We start from the raw sequence: 14,846 nt of genomic DNA, 5'->3' as shown, positions 1-14,846 counted from the left end.
CCTGAAGAGTGTTGGTGCCAAAAGCTTCAGGTCCAAGCTGAAAAACAATGGCACTATACTTATCTACAAATCCATTCTCATTGGCCTACTCCTAAATAAGAGGTCTATCTGTGAGTAAGAAATTACCCATACTCTTTCACTGCCTGCAGTTGTAGTTAGGGTGTGGTTTAAGAGCACATTTTTTAATAAGTCCTCCCTCTTGGGAGTAGTACCTTTTGGCAGTAGGCACATGGTAGGCACTCCGCTGCCACCTGCCCCTGCCACTCGCAAGACACAGGTAAGCAGCCACTGGGGCTTGTGGTGCTCTTGCATCATTACTCCCCCAATATAGTCCAGCCCCCCACAAGGTCTGAGGGACAGTGGACCAGCCCCCTGCTGGAAAGGTTTGCTGGCCCCTGGGCTACGTGGTCTCCAAAGCCTCCTTGATGCCTGTGATCCTGACTCTATATACATAAATTACGAGGAGGGCACAAGCCCCAACCCCACCTGCTATTTGAGTTTCTTGTTAGAATCCCCACCGGAGCAGTCCATTTAACCCAGGGTTAGGTGATCTGCTATCATAAGCAGCTGGCAAGGAAACTTGGTCTGTACATTTCTTCCCCGGAGAGGGGGCCAGGTGGTGCGGAGACGGGTCAAGGTGCCCGCATTTATTATTTTTAGAGGTGACATTAGCTTTATACAGCCAGCAAGGCAAGGGCTCGAACAATCAAGCCATGCTTGATGGCGGCTTTTCCTTTGAGAGGGAGAGGTGGTATTTATCTGCAGCTGCAAAGGCGCTCTGTCAGGATCTGCCCGTCATCAATCAATCAAGGCCTGCCCTCGTTCCAGCCCCAATCTGCTTAGACTTTGTGGGTTATATTATTATTATTATTAAGGGAAAGCTTCAGTCTGTTATCTCGGAAGGGCAGGGGGCCTTGGCAAGTGTTCTGCTTCTCTAAGGCACATTAATTCCTGTCTCCCTACGCTGCCCAGTGGTATTTATAAGACTTTGGCATTAATGGATCAAATCGCCTCGTTCAGCAAGATCTTTTGATCAGTTGCAGTTGCTCAATCGGGAACTTCAGGGTAGGGTCAAGATCACATGGAAAACCTTGGTGTCTCTCAACGTACCGCTGCAGCCGGTTTTTAAATTGAGGTCTGCGTGTGTCACAGAAGTTGCAGGCCTCTTTTAATATCGAAGCGAGCCCCCTCTCCCACCTGCGTTCCTTTCAACAAAGGAGAGCAATTATTCCATAAAACAGAGCCAGGAGATGATAGATGTATTATTTAAAAGGCATAAGCTGTGTGGGTGTGTATGCTTTTATTTTTTTAAGGTAACTTTAGTGCGTATTACTATATAGTCTTTAAAGCAATCATCTCATTTTCTTCATTTCAGAAAAGCAGCTCGTGAAATAATGACACACACACACACACCAAATTCCAAAACAAAACAGTTAAAAAGTTAGCAGTCATGGTCTCCGGGCAGGGCTCAAGCTGTGTAAATATTTATATGTGCATTGCGTTTCTATCCCATCATTTTACTCAAAAGGAGCTCAAAGTGGTGTAAGTGGTTATCCTCCACTCATTTATTCCCCACACCAAGCCTACAAAGTAGACTAGGCTGAGAGGCAGTGACTAGCCCAAGGTCACCCAGTGAGTGTCATGGCTGAGTGAAAATTTGAACCATGGTTTCCCAGGTCCTATTCTGACACCCTGGCTCTTTGGGATATTCTATGCCCTGCCTGGAATGTTCCAATTGCTTGAGTTGCTAGTCTTTTAGTTTCTAGAGATAGAAGGAAAAGTGTGAAGGCAAGATTTTGTCCGGTTGTTCAAAACAACAACCATAAGCTTGATCTCCAATCCTCTCCTGGCCAGTAAGTGTAAAAGCACTGATAATAACGCATATCAACACTTACCGTATTTTTTGCTCTATAAGACGCAGCAGACCACAAGACACACCTAGTTTTTGGAGGAGGAAAACAAGAAAAAAAATATTCTGAATCTCAGAAGCCAGAACAGCAAGAGGGATCGCTGCGCAGCGAAAGCAGCAATCCCTCTTGCTGTTCTGGCTTCTGGGATAGCTGTGCAGCCTGCATTCCCTCCATAAGACGCACACACATTTCCCCTTACTTTTTAGGAGGGAAAAAGTGTGTCTTATAGAGCAAAAAATACGGTGTTTTAAAATGTTATAATGCATGTGGGAACCTTGGAGTTGCCTACCTGTTCTATGATTTGGGGGTCACCAATGTAGTGCTGGTGTATATTATTATTTGTATCTGAATGTTTTGGTTGCCCCTTTCTGAACCATTTTTTTTCAACCCTACAGTATCCTTTTGGAAGTGAGGAGACCAGAACTGTACACAGTCAGTAGTGAACTGACTAGGATGGAATGTGCATGAAATATCATAGAAGATCATGTAAGGGTTGTGTGCGTTAGGTAAAATGTGCATTTTGGGTGGGGTGGGGGAATCATACTAAAATGTTGATGGGTGTTCATGTCAGCTTTCTAAAATAAATAAATAATTCACACATGGTTGTGGAACGCTGGAGAAACTGAAACATTTATTTATTTATTCCTTGCCCTTCCCCGAGAACTGGGATTCAAACCCGTTCACACAAATTGAAACAAACACAGATAGCCAAAAAAAGCTATTACAGAAAATAGCCAACAAGTAATTAAACTGTAAGGGAAGTAAAATGATGCAAAAACAGATCTATTAAAATGCAGGTAGTATAAACAGCACAGGGCTATTAAAAGCCCTTTGCTTAAAAGCAATCTGTTCCCAAAAGGCTGTTGGAATAAACCAGCCGTCACCTCCTTGGCTGAAGGACAACAAGGAGGGAGACAGCCTCTCTAAGGAAGGGAGTCCCAAAGCCTGGGGGCAGATGCCAAGAAGGTCTTCTCCTGTATCCCCACCAAACTTGCCTATTAGGATGGTGCGACTGAGAAAGGGGTCTCTTCCCAAAGATCCCATAGCTGGGGCAGGTTCTTATGGGAGAATCTGGTCCTTCTGATAGCCTGGGCCTAAGCCATTGAACATTGAACTTAATGTGACCCCTGAGTCGAAATGTATAGGAGTGTGCCTTAAGTCTACATCCAATCCTTGGTTTGCCTGGAGCGGGTTTTTGGACATCTATGCACCAGATAAATGTGTAATTCCAGAGCTGGATAAACGAAGGAATGATCCTGCAATACCTGGAAACAATGTAAGGGGTTGGGGTTTTTTGTTTTTTTTTAGGAAGAAGAAACTTTCTGTTGAAGGATATGGAATTGCATTTCAGGAACATTGTAACGCCAAAGATGAGCTGAGAGGGAACCAGGAAGGGAAGATCAGAGGGGGGGGGGGACCTGTGTTTCAGCTTTGGTTTGAAAGGACGTGGATTTGAAGAAGGCATGGGAGAGAGACATCTGTCAAGGAGAAAGTAGCCTAGCTGCCTCCCATGTCAACAAGAGATGGATTAAGGGAGGCATATATTGTGCAGTGGGCACAGTTTATTGGACAAATCTCCCACAGGTGAGACTGAAATCAGTTAGTGCACAAACATATGGTTCTTTAAATAAAAGCTTGGATGCAAAACAAGGTTATATGCCATTTGCTGCATGGGGGGGGCGTCTTTCTGTTGGGGGGAAATGGGACAAAACTAGGGGCGGGGGAAGGAGATAAAAATAAGAGCATTGTGTCAGTCACCAAATATCAAACTGCCTTACACTAAGTCTCATCATTCTTCTGTCAAACCCAGCAAACATTTCTTGCAACTGGCACTCTTAACATCTTTCCCACTGGTGCTTTCTAAAAAGCTTTCAGCCAAAGACACTAGGGGTTGAATTTTTCACCTTTTTATTTACTATTCATCTATTTCATCTGTGTCCCATGGACTGCAAGAAGATCAAACCTCTCCATTCTGAAGGAAATCAGCCCTGAGTGCTCCCTGGAAGGACAGATCGTGAAGCTGAGCCTCCAATACTTTGGCCACCTCATGAGAAGAGAAGACTCCCTGGAAAAGACCCTGATGTTGGGAAAGATGGAGGGCACAAGGAGAAGGGGACGACAGAGGGCGAGATGGTTGGACAGTGTTCTCAAAGCTACTAACATGAGTGTGACCAAACTGTGGGAGGCAGTGGAAGACAGGAGTGCCTGGCGTGCTCTGGTCCATGGGGTCATGAAGAGTCGGACACGACTAAACAACTAAACAACTACAACAACAACAACTGCATTTGTACCCCACCTTTTCCTCCAAGGGGCTCAAGGTGGTGTACATGTTTGTCCACTTCCTCACAACAACCCTGTGAGGCAGGGAAGGCTGTGAGGCAGTGACTAGCCCAAGGTTGCCCGGTGAGCTACATGGACTAGTGGGGATTCGAACCATGGTCTCCTAGATTCTGGTCCGACATTCTAACCACGTCCCCCGGCTTTATGGACTTCACAGGTCACTTTCATAACTCATTTTCCCACCACATCTCCCTTGTTGGCTACCATCAGGTTGCCAAACAGTTTGACTCCATCCCCTTGCCCAGCCAGGTATCTGTGCAGTAGCTAGTAGCCACCAGCCACCAAGCGCCATTAGCAAGCACATTCAGCTTGCAAGCTGTCCTAAAGGTCATTTTGCAATCTTTCAAACAGGAGGAGGTGCTTAAGGAGAACTCCCTGGATTCTTGGGCTTAGCAAGCTGATTTTTTTTCTGTCGGAGCCAAACTTACTGAGAATTAACACTTGCTGACAGGCTCCGCTAACCCTGTCAATTTGTTTTGCTCAATGATGCATTTTATGTTTTGATCTGGATAAAAACGAAAAAAGAAAGAAAAGAAAACCACATTAACAACATGCACACACACATCTCCCTCCCAGCCAAGAAATTTTCTTCCTTTTATATTATTGTAAATTTGAAGCATACTGTACCCCCTCCAGCTTCTTTCACCCCACCCCACCCTTCACCTCCCAATTATATGGAACCATTTAGGTAGAAATGTCTAATGCCTTCCTGAAACAGGGGGGAGAACCGACGCAGTGAATATCTGAAGTAGCCCATTGATACGGGCATAATTAGATTTTTATCAGTTTCAGCTAGGTGTAACTGTTTCATTACCATTGACCCGGATTACTTTCCAGCGTGTCTCCCTCATTAAAATCTACAGCACCTATGCTAATAGGTTTTGTTTCCATCAAGATATAATGAGGGCTGGCAGATCTGCATATTCTCCGAGCGAACCCAGAAGAGAGACAAATATTCCGTTTTATTACCACCTGACAGAGACATAATGATTTCTGAGAATCTCATTACCATCGTATTATGCAATGATTTAACTGGAAAAGTCTTTGCCTTGCCGCAGCCTGGCAGCAGTAGACTTTCGGAAAGTGACTGGGCTAAAAGAGAGGCGATCCATGCCTCTGCGTGGCGGCTCTGTTCCCTCTTTCTAAATGACGTTCTTGTTTCTGCCTTTACATTTGCAGCAGCTCTTTGGGAAGTCCAGAGTGCGTGTCACAGCACAGAGGCGTGATTTAGGGAACTGCCTCCCCGCAGCATGATTTAATCTGTGCACACTTTGTCAAGCGCTTGGGAAACGGGGAGCAGTCGGGGACAAATTCTGAACCTGCTCTCGGGGACTCCAGTGATGGAAGTGAGAATTTCAGGGTCCGAGAAGAGGCCTTAGCCTTGTTTAGTGGTCATCAACCGCTTCAGCTAAAGTTTATTTTCCTGACACGGAAGCAGTGCCATGGTTAGATAGTTTTAGACCCTGGGCCAGAGGAGACTGGTCCATTAGGACAACTGGGATACTGGCCAACCAACTTGTACCTGCTCTCAGCCCATCCTTACCTGCTCCACTTTCTTAGAGCACTTTCCCCTCCTGCTGTTTCCAGCAACTGGTATTCAGAAGCACGTTGCCTCCAGCAATGAAGATAGAACGTAAGCACCAGGGTTAGCAGTCACTGATAGTCTTTTCGTCCATGAAATAGGGAGTCTCCTAGCAACTCCCAGCACCTTAGGAAACAGCACCCTCCAGAATTCTTGTGGGGAAGCCATGACTGTTTAAAGTGGTACCTTAAGGGCAAATGGGAGCACATTGTTGTAAACAAAATCTGCCCTTTTCCCCTTATGGGACCCCTTATAGAGTCCTTACATAGGTTCCCTATTGGTAGGAGAAAATAACAGAGGCCAACCAGAGAATATTGAGAAGCAAAGCAGCTAGTAAGCCTGATCTTTATTGATCTGTTGCAACAGGGTGCTCCCCTCACACGCAGGAAAGGAGGAACCCAAAACAGTGGTGTGCAAGCCCTTATATAGACTTTTGAAATTGCCACCCTGTAGATCAAGACCACCCCCACATACATCATACATACATCACAGAAGGGGTGTAACCTAAGACCACCCCCCAGATACATCATACCTACATCACAGAAAAGGTGGTCTAAAGCAGAAATTTGAATGTTGTTTTTCCTGTTTGCCAGGTTATCCGATTGCCTTTCCTGATTGCCTTTCCTGATAGTCTGTCACCCATTAAAATGCTGATTACTCAATTCCTGAGACAATGGGAAGTCTCCCTGAAGGCTCCCTGACACCCTCCCTCCTTGCAGAGAAAACATTTGGTCACTAGACAATGGGAATAAAAAATGGCTTCAGGTCGGTCTTCCTGTGCTGATCTATGTACGTGCTTGGTTGGTACACTTATGAACATTTAACATATATCTAAGACCTCAAAATTCCTATCACAACATCAACCTGGGAAGGAAGGAAAACTCTGATCTGAAATCTCTGCTGCCTTGTGGAATATCTCTGAGGGAGGAAAGGGCTAAGGAGTAAGCCCTACTACACAAATCCGGGGTGGAGTCCCTAATATGGTTGGATGGTGCCTTGCACGCCTTCTTCCGGCAACTCCTACAGCCAAGCTGGTGCCAAAATTATTGCTCTGCTTTCCTTTGGACCACACCAGAGAGGCCGAGGTGGAGGGGGTCTTGTCATCTGGGCAGCCCAGGACCTTCAGACACACTGCCCAAGCTTGCGCCCTGTGAAGGTCACTTGGGTGCTGCTAACATAGCGGTTTGGCTTCGCCCCCGGAGATGCCCTCCATTCTCTCTCGAGACAGACAGATGCCAACACCAAGTGCTTTTAAATGCATAGTGTGGGTGCCACCTCTTTGTATGATGGAGGTATGAATGCCACGGAATTATTGTGAGCATTTGGTGGGGTCAAAATTGATTGAAGGAGCATGATATACCCGTAAGAGAACGCCCACCACCACCCTCAGTCGCTGCACTCCAAATCATTTACTGTTTGTTAGTTGGCTGGCATGTAATTTCCTCTGATTATGTCACCAAATTGTAAACACAATATTTCACCTGGGAGTGCTATTGTTCGTTTTATGGAGCATGCTTCCCAGTTGGAAAATGAACCATATGGTCTGTATGCCAAGAGACAAGGGGAAGGGAGTGAACCTCTCTCCACATGGAGAGTTAACAGATTGGCTCCTAATTAAGATCAGATGGCCTTAACAATGAATCAGGCACTCCGCAAACCTTGTTTGTTTAGCTTTACATCTGAAATGAAGGTATCTTCGGAGACCACACACGGGGAGCTGTGCTGTTGGGAGTAGGGGAGTGTGAATTGGACAATGCCAGTTTCTTGAGAAGATCAGATGGTGATATGATAGCACCTTCAAATATCCGAAGGGCTGGAAGATGGAGCAAAGCTTGTTTTCTGCAGCTCCAGACGGTAGGACCTGAAACAGTAGATTCAAATGGCAAGGACAGAGATTTTGACTAAATGTTAGCAAGAAGCTTCTGACAGTAAGAGCTGTTTCACAGGAGAAAGGATTATTTTGGAAGATGGTGGGCTCTCCTTCCATTTGAGGTTGTGAAGAAGAAGAAGAAGAAGAAGAAGAAGAAGAAGAAGAAGAAGAAGAAGAAGAAGAGGCGGCGGCGGAGGAGGAGTTTGGATTTGATATCCTGCTTTATCACTATCCGAAGGAGTCTCAAAGTGGCTAACTATCTCCTTTCCCTTCCTCCCCCACAACAAACACTCTGTGAGGTGAGTGGGGCTGAGAGACTTCAGAGAAGTGTGACTAGCCCAAGGTCACCCACCAGCTGCATGTGGAGGAGCGGAGATGCGAACCCAGTTCACCAGATTACGAGTCTACCGCTCTTAACCACTACACCACACTGGCTCTCTTGAAGCCCTTGAAACTTTGACTGGTCCAAAATGAAGCGGTCAGATGACTGGCTGGGATGGCCTTTAGAACTCATAGAATCCACTTTCTAAAACAGTGGCATTGGCTGCCAGTTCATTTCAGGGCCTAATTCAAGGTGTTTCTCTCACCCCTGTTGATTTTAATCATATTTTAATATTTTGAATACTTGTTTTTAATTTGTTTTTTTTTAAAGACCCTGATAGTTGTATTGTTCTATTCAGCTTGTAAAGTACTTTCAGGCTTTATTACAATCAAGCAATATACAAATCTTGTGAAATAAATTTTAAAAAGCAGGTTCCCTCAGGTAATGCCCCACTCCAGGCCAGTTCCCTCACTTGTACCATTCTCAAGCGCTTTTGCCTGGTAGCATAGGCACCAACTCCTAGGGGCCTCCTTCAGCCCCCCAATAAAACATCTGAGGGCGCTGAGGACCCCCCAAAGTTGATGGCCGTTGCTGCCTTTCCTTCTTCTCCCTGTCTGGACTTCATTTCCCAACTAGCCCTGTAAAGGAACTTGTAAAAGGGTTGCTGGATGGCAAGGGAGCTGGGATTGGGCAAGAACCTCTGACGTCGTTTCTTATGGCCCTTGTGATTGGAGCCAGAAGGGGATGTACACAGGAGGACAGGATGGGGACGGAGCAAGCCGAGGAAAACACGACACCTCGGCTTCAAAACAAGAAGAGGAAACTGAGAGCCTCCATCCTGTACAGTGGTACCTCGGGTTAAGTACTTAAGAATTACAAAGGCAGGTAGCTTTAGCCGCTTAAGGCAAATATGGAAAAAGTCGTTCCTGCAGACCAAACTCTGAAAAGCTACCTGCGGCACAATTTAAAGGCTAACTTGCTTTGAATGCAAGGGCCCTGACCCAAGTAGCATCAAGTACAGTGGTACCTCATGTTAAGTACTTAATTCATTCTGGAGGTCCGTTCTTAACCTGAAACTGTTCTTAACCTGAAGCACCACTTTAGCTAATGGGGCCTCCTGCTGCCACCACACCACCAGAGCACAATTTCTGTTCTCATCCTGAAGCAAAGTGCTTAACCCAAGGTACTATTTCTGGGTTAGCGGAGTCTGTAACCTGAAGTGTATGTAACCTGAAGCCTATGTAACCCGAGGTACCACTGTATTACCATTCTTGTCTGGGCCATCCCAATATTTTTCTTCAAGCTGGCACTTCTGCCTGGTAGGAGTGTGTCCTTGATGTATCAGAATGCCTCTTGCTTGCCTGGAAGAAGAAGAGAGAGGGGGCGAATTTATGTGTGGGAAACTAGTTTTTGTGTGGCTGGAACGCGGCTTACTGAAGAAAGGTTAAGAGAAACAAAGGCTGCTCCATCCATCTGTCGCCTCTGGCCTCATCCACCACTGGCTTGAGGCCCCCGGAAGACTACTTAAGAGGGAATGTGGCCCTAAGGCTTTAATTCTCCATCCCCCTGTGCCAATCCCCCCCCCCCAGTAAAACAACCACCTTTCTCCTCCCTTTCTGCATATATTTAAGATGATGGCATATGGGGGGGGGGAGGCAAGGAGAAGCTTACACACTAATAGTTTATCTGAGTAATGAGGCAGTAAATGCTATGGAACTCAAATGCCATCCCATAAACTATGAGGTTGCTATTGCAATGCTCATCTCTGGGGTGCAAATATCATCTGCTAGAGGTTGGGTTTCTTTCTTTTTCTCTCTCCCTTCCTCTTTCATAATTCTTGCATATAAAAGGAACATTATGTTGATTGTATTGACTAGGAAGAAATAAGGTCACTGCACAACGATGCTTTGAAGTGGAACTCGATTACAGATGCTGCAGAGGACTGTGTTTTAAATAAACTCGGGGAAACCTTATGGCGAGAAATATTCGATCCCATTTGTTTCCAAGCAGACTGTCAGTTGTGTAACTCAGTTAAAAAACACAAAGGTTCTCTCTGTGTTTCTCTCTCTCTCAAATTGGAGGTATTGTCAAGCTTCAGCAATGACCAGGTTCTAAGTAGGGAACTTGTGGCCCACCTCATGTCTTTGGACTCCAAATCCCATCAGTTCCAACTGGCATGGCTAGTGTTCAGGCATGATGGGAGTTGGAGTCCAACAACAACCACTACAGGCAGTCAAGTTTGGGCATCAAGGGGAATGGACTTGCATTGCACATGGAGCCAAACCAAAGGTCCAAAACAGACAGAGGTTGAGGTCCAGAGCAGCATTTATTTAATCTGGTCATATTATTATTATTATTATTATTATTATTATTATTATTATTATTATTATTATTATTATTATTATTAGCCACTTTTAATTCCCAGATATGAAGGTGTCAAGTAGGATACTGTAGCTTATTTCAGAAATGTTTTTGATATTCTTGATATTTTATTTCATATTTCATAACCCACTTTGATGCACTTTGTATGTTATGATATTTTACTTATGTGCTTGTTGGTTTTATTTTGCTCAGGTCTATGACCACATAATAACAAGACCAATGCCGGGTTTAGGTATAAGCTAAACAAGCTGTAGCCTAGGGCCCCACTCTCTTGGACCCCCATATACTTGCTTTTAATTGCATTTCACTATTAATATACTTCTTAATTGTATTTCAGTTCAACAATTACTTTGATGAAATACGTATTTTGTTATGTGCTAATGGCTTGAGATACCTATTCGGTCCATAAATTACCATATAGCATATATCCAACACAAAAAACAGTGACAGTTTGTTGTTGACAAAGGACAGCTGGACTTACAAAGGGTCCCATTACCTTCAGTAGCTTAGGGCAGTGTTTCCCAAACGTTTTTGGGCAACGGCACACCTCTTTGCTGAAAAAAAATCTCGCGGCACACCACCATTGAAGCCCTGCCCCGTGACGTCAGCGCGCAGCGTCACGCCGGGAGGATTTCCCCTCCGGTCCCATGCCTTCGTTTGGGGCATCGCTCCGGCTGCTCCCTCTCCCGCCGCGCAGGAGCGATGCCTCTCTCTGGCTCTCCCTCCGCGCAGGCTGAGGGAGGGAGGGAGGTGCGCGTGTGACCCGTCTCTGCTGGGAGACCAAACCCAGCGAGGCAGAGTCGCGCGGAGGCGCCCAGGCAGCGCTGCCGGCTGCGAGGAGGAGCGCCAGGCAGCAGCAGGAGGCGCGGCCTCTCCTCGCCGCCGCCGCCCCGCCTCTCGCCGCCCGACTCGCCCGCCTCCCTCCAGGCATCTCGCGGCACACCAGCCGGTGTCTCACGGCACACTCGTGTGCCGCGGAACACCGGTTGGGAAACACTGGCTTAGGGCACCATCAAACCTAAATCCAGCCCTGAACAAGACTGATTGATTGATTGATCACTTTAAGCATTCCTTAACTGTGGCTGCCCTAGCTCTACTCATGGGGCCATCCAGCTTCACCAGTAAGTCCTGACTTTAAAATGCAGTGGGTCTCATTTCTTATCGCAAAACTCATCTGCTCTCCATCCCGTTTCCACCACAGCCAAGCTAAAAAGGACACTGCAAAATCTGTGCGCCCAGGCAGCGACTCATGCACCTTCAGCCATCTGTAATGCATGGACTACTCATGGCGGCGATAGATGTTGGAACATCTGTTCATTGCTTCTTAACTCTTCAGCAACTGTTTCCTAGACGCAAAATTGGCTAGATTCTCTGCAGTTTCTGCCCCAGCATTAGTGAAGGGCCTAAGAGGATGCTGTGAAACCAGGAAGGAACAGTGGTTGTAGTGGAAATGCGGAAGACAATTGTATTTCGAGGCGTTAGGTGGCATGTCCCTTTCCCTTTAACATCCCCAGCTTGAGGTCTGCTGGATTCTTGTGTTTCACACGCCTGTCGGGAGTTTCTTGGGTTCTTCTGTGTTGCAAGTGCTGGCTGGATACTGGCTGCAGGTAGTGGGACACTCTCAGCCGCTCTGTATTAATCATGAGTAATGCCAGGTGCGCTTGATTACATCAAGGGAGGCTATAAAAGCCATAGGTGGGAGGAGCCTGGAGAGCTTCTGCCCAGATCGAAGGACCTGATGCTGGGAGACTGACGGTCGGGGTCTTTCTCCTGCTGCTCTACCTGGGGCTCCGGGCAGCTGAAGGGAAGATTAGGTAGCCCCTGTCGGGTATGTTTTATTTTATGCTTTGCATGCCTGCTGTTTATTTGTTAATAGAACTGTTTTGGTTCCCCTTCCACCTCTTCATTCCTTTTGTCCTGATATCCTTGGAAAGGACTGCTGTATTTGTCAGCACAGTGGTGCAGGGAGGGAGTTTTAGGCTTTGGATGTGATGGTCTTAATGTGATCGCTCCCACTTTCTTTACTAATGTGCATTATTACTGTACTTCAAAAGGTGGTAAGAATTTTTGCGTTTGCTCCTGTTTCTCATTCTGCTGACTGGGGCCTTGCGCTTTTGCTCACCCCTCAAAGGCCGGGCTCGATGACAGCGCTGGGGAGGAAAGCAGAATGGTGGATTGCAGTGATTGGGCTTCATGCACACACCTGAACTAAACAAACCTGTAGTCAGGGGTGTAGGAAGGTGGGTGCGGGGGGTGCGGTGTGCCCTGGGTGTTATCCCTGAGGGGGTGACAGAACGGCACATCGCAGGGGGTGCGGCACTTACCGCTGGGCTTGGCCTGCAGCGTGCCCAAGCCACTCCTCTCTCCTGCGAGTGACGCGGTGGCTCGGGCCCTGCGTTGCCTGAAACGGCAGTGTGGGGCTTGCGTCCACCAGGCGAGCTCCATGGGCAGCTCGCTGTGGCGCCCCCCTGGGTGGATTGCCACAGCGCCCCTGTGTGCAGATCGCCCTGCCCCTGCCGCTCCGGACGCCGGAGCAGCTAGCTACGCCCTTTCCTGTAGTCTGGCTTAGTATAAGGCAGGTTGTGATGCTTTTGTGACAAAAACAGAATATTATTCTTCACAGCTCTGTGCCCCCCTCCCCACACACCTTAAGCCATACTTTTGGCTGTTAAATTGAAACTGCAGTCCACCACCCTTAAGAAACAGGGCGCAAACACTTGTGGAAAATAGCTCTTTTGTTTTCTTTTTTTTAAAAGCAACAGGCTGCAGAATTGCTTCTTCTTTTTTCCTTTTTTAAAGCCCCCCTCCCCAGTCAATGTTTGTAAGGGGCTGCCTTCCCCCCACTAAATAAAACAGTTGCTTGTTCTCGCCTTGGCTTGGTGGCAGCAATTAACACTCAAACACTGTCTTCAAAGCTCTCCCAGCACCTCTGATAATGGTGTGCAAACAAGGCAGCGCATACAAAAGCCCAAGTTCATTTCCAGCTCCATGAGGAGCATGAGGGAAAAGGGTTGCCAGCTGGGCGAAAAAGGATAAAAGGGAAAAGGTTTGCTTCCATTTTTTAAATTTTTTTAAAAAAGGCTATTCCAAAGGAAATAAAGAGGAAGCAATGAATTATAATAAACTAAGGAGAAATTTTAAAGCCACACACACACAGACACACACACACACAGACACACACACACACACAGACACAGACACACAGACACACACACACACACACACACACAGACACACACACACACACACAGACAGACAGACACACACACACACACAGACAGACACACACAGACAGACACACACAGACACAGACACAGACACAGACACAGACACAGACACAGACACAGACACACACACACACACACACACACACACACACACACACACACACACACACACCACTGAACTGTGGAGAACCAACATATATTCCTGTTACAGAAACGTTCCCTCACTTGCTTTCCCTCCTGTACATGGAAGCTGTGGTCCACCAACATGGTGTTGATTTGCATTTATATCCCACCCATTTTCTCCAAGGAGCTCAAAGTGGCGTACATAGTTCTTTTTTTAAAATGAAATATTTATTAAAGGTTTTAAACAATATGACACCAAACACATAAAACACCATCACCAACATAAAACAAACAGAAAAGAAAAGAAAAAGGCAAAAAATCAACATACAGTAAATAAAAATACCACATAATTAATTTCCAAAAAAACCATATTTCCATAACCTTCTTTTGGGACTTCCTCACATCTCCCTTATCTGTGTTCCCGATTATAAAGTTGAGTCAGCAATGCTTCACCTTCTTTCAACTCTTTGTAGTTTTCAAATATTATGTCTCCAATTTTAATTTCTATTTTCACATACTTGAATGTTTAAGTTTGACATAATATTAAATAAAATTTCATCCTTGTTCTTATAAATCACTTATTTTCTTACTTTTTTCAACTAAATTACTAGTGCCAAGTTATTTTCTGTCCTGCATCATCTTAGCATTCATACAATTTACAGTGTTTTTGCAAATAGTCCTTAAACTTTTTCCAGTCCTCTTCCTCCGTCTCTTCTCCCAGGTCCCGGATTCTGCCAGTCATTTCTGCCAATTCCATATAGTCTATCAGTTGCCAAAGTGGCGTACATAGTTCTTCCCCTCCTCCTTTAATCCCTCCAAAAACCCTGTGAAGTAAGATGGGCTGAGCAGCAGTGATTGGCCAAAGGTCGCTTCAGGATTCATCAGGATTCGAACCCTGCGCTCTCAAGTTCCCCTGAGCATTCCATGCCTTTCCCTTCCCCCTCAACATGGCCTTGTGGCATTTGGATCAATGGCAACCAATTACCCCGCTGCACGTTTTTGCAATTTCCGGCAGCGGATTCCGTTATCTGCTAGGTAAAGTGTGCAGGATTTTTATTTTTATATTTTAATTGTGCAGTAACACTCACAA

General features: G+C 46.0%; 1 long non-coding RNA gene across 1 annotated transcript; it reads right to left on the bottom strand.

Annotated features, from left to right (window-relative positions):
- Positions 1-4,193: 4,193 nt before the first annotated feature.
- LOC308573141 lies at positions 4,194-13,961 on the bottom strand. The gene is made up of 4 exons (XR_014001957.1): positions 13,859-13,961; positions 9,291-9,385; positions 5,794-6,018; positions 4,194-4,755 (listed from the first exon to the last, which is right to left on the bottom strand). It is a non-coding gene; the product is annotated as an uncharacterized lncRNA (long non-coding RNA).
- Positions 13,962-14,846: the final 885 nt, after the last annotated feature.

Source organism: Podarcis bocagei (assembly GCF_964188305.1).
Source record: "Podarcis bocagei genome assembly, chromosome: 14".
Taxonomy (NCBI): Eukaryota; Metazoa; Chordata; class Lepidosauria; order Squamata; family Lacertidae; genus Podarcis; species Podarcis bocagei.
Note: the sequence above shows the minus strand (reverse complement) of the source record. Positions and strands in the feature narration are given on the sequence as shown.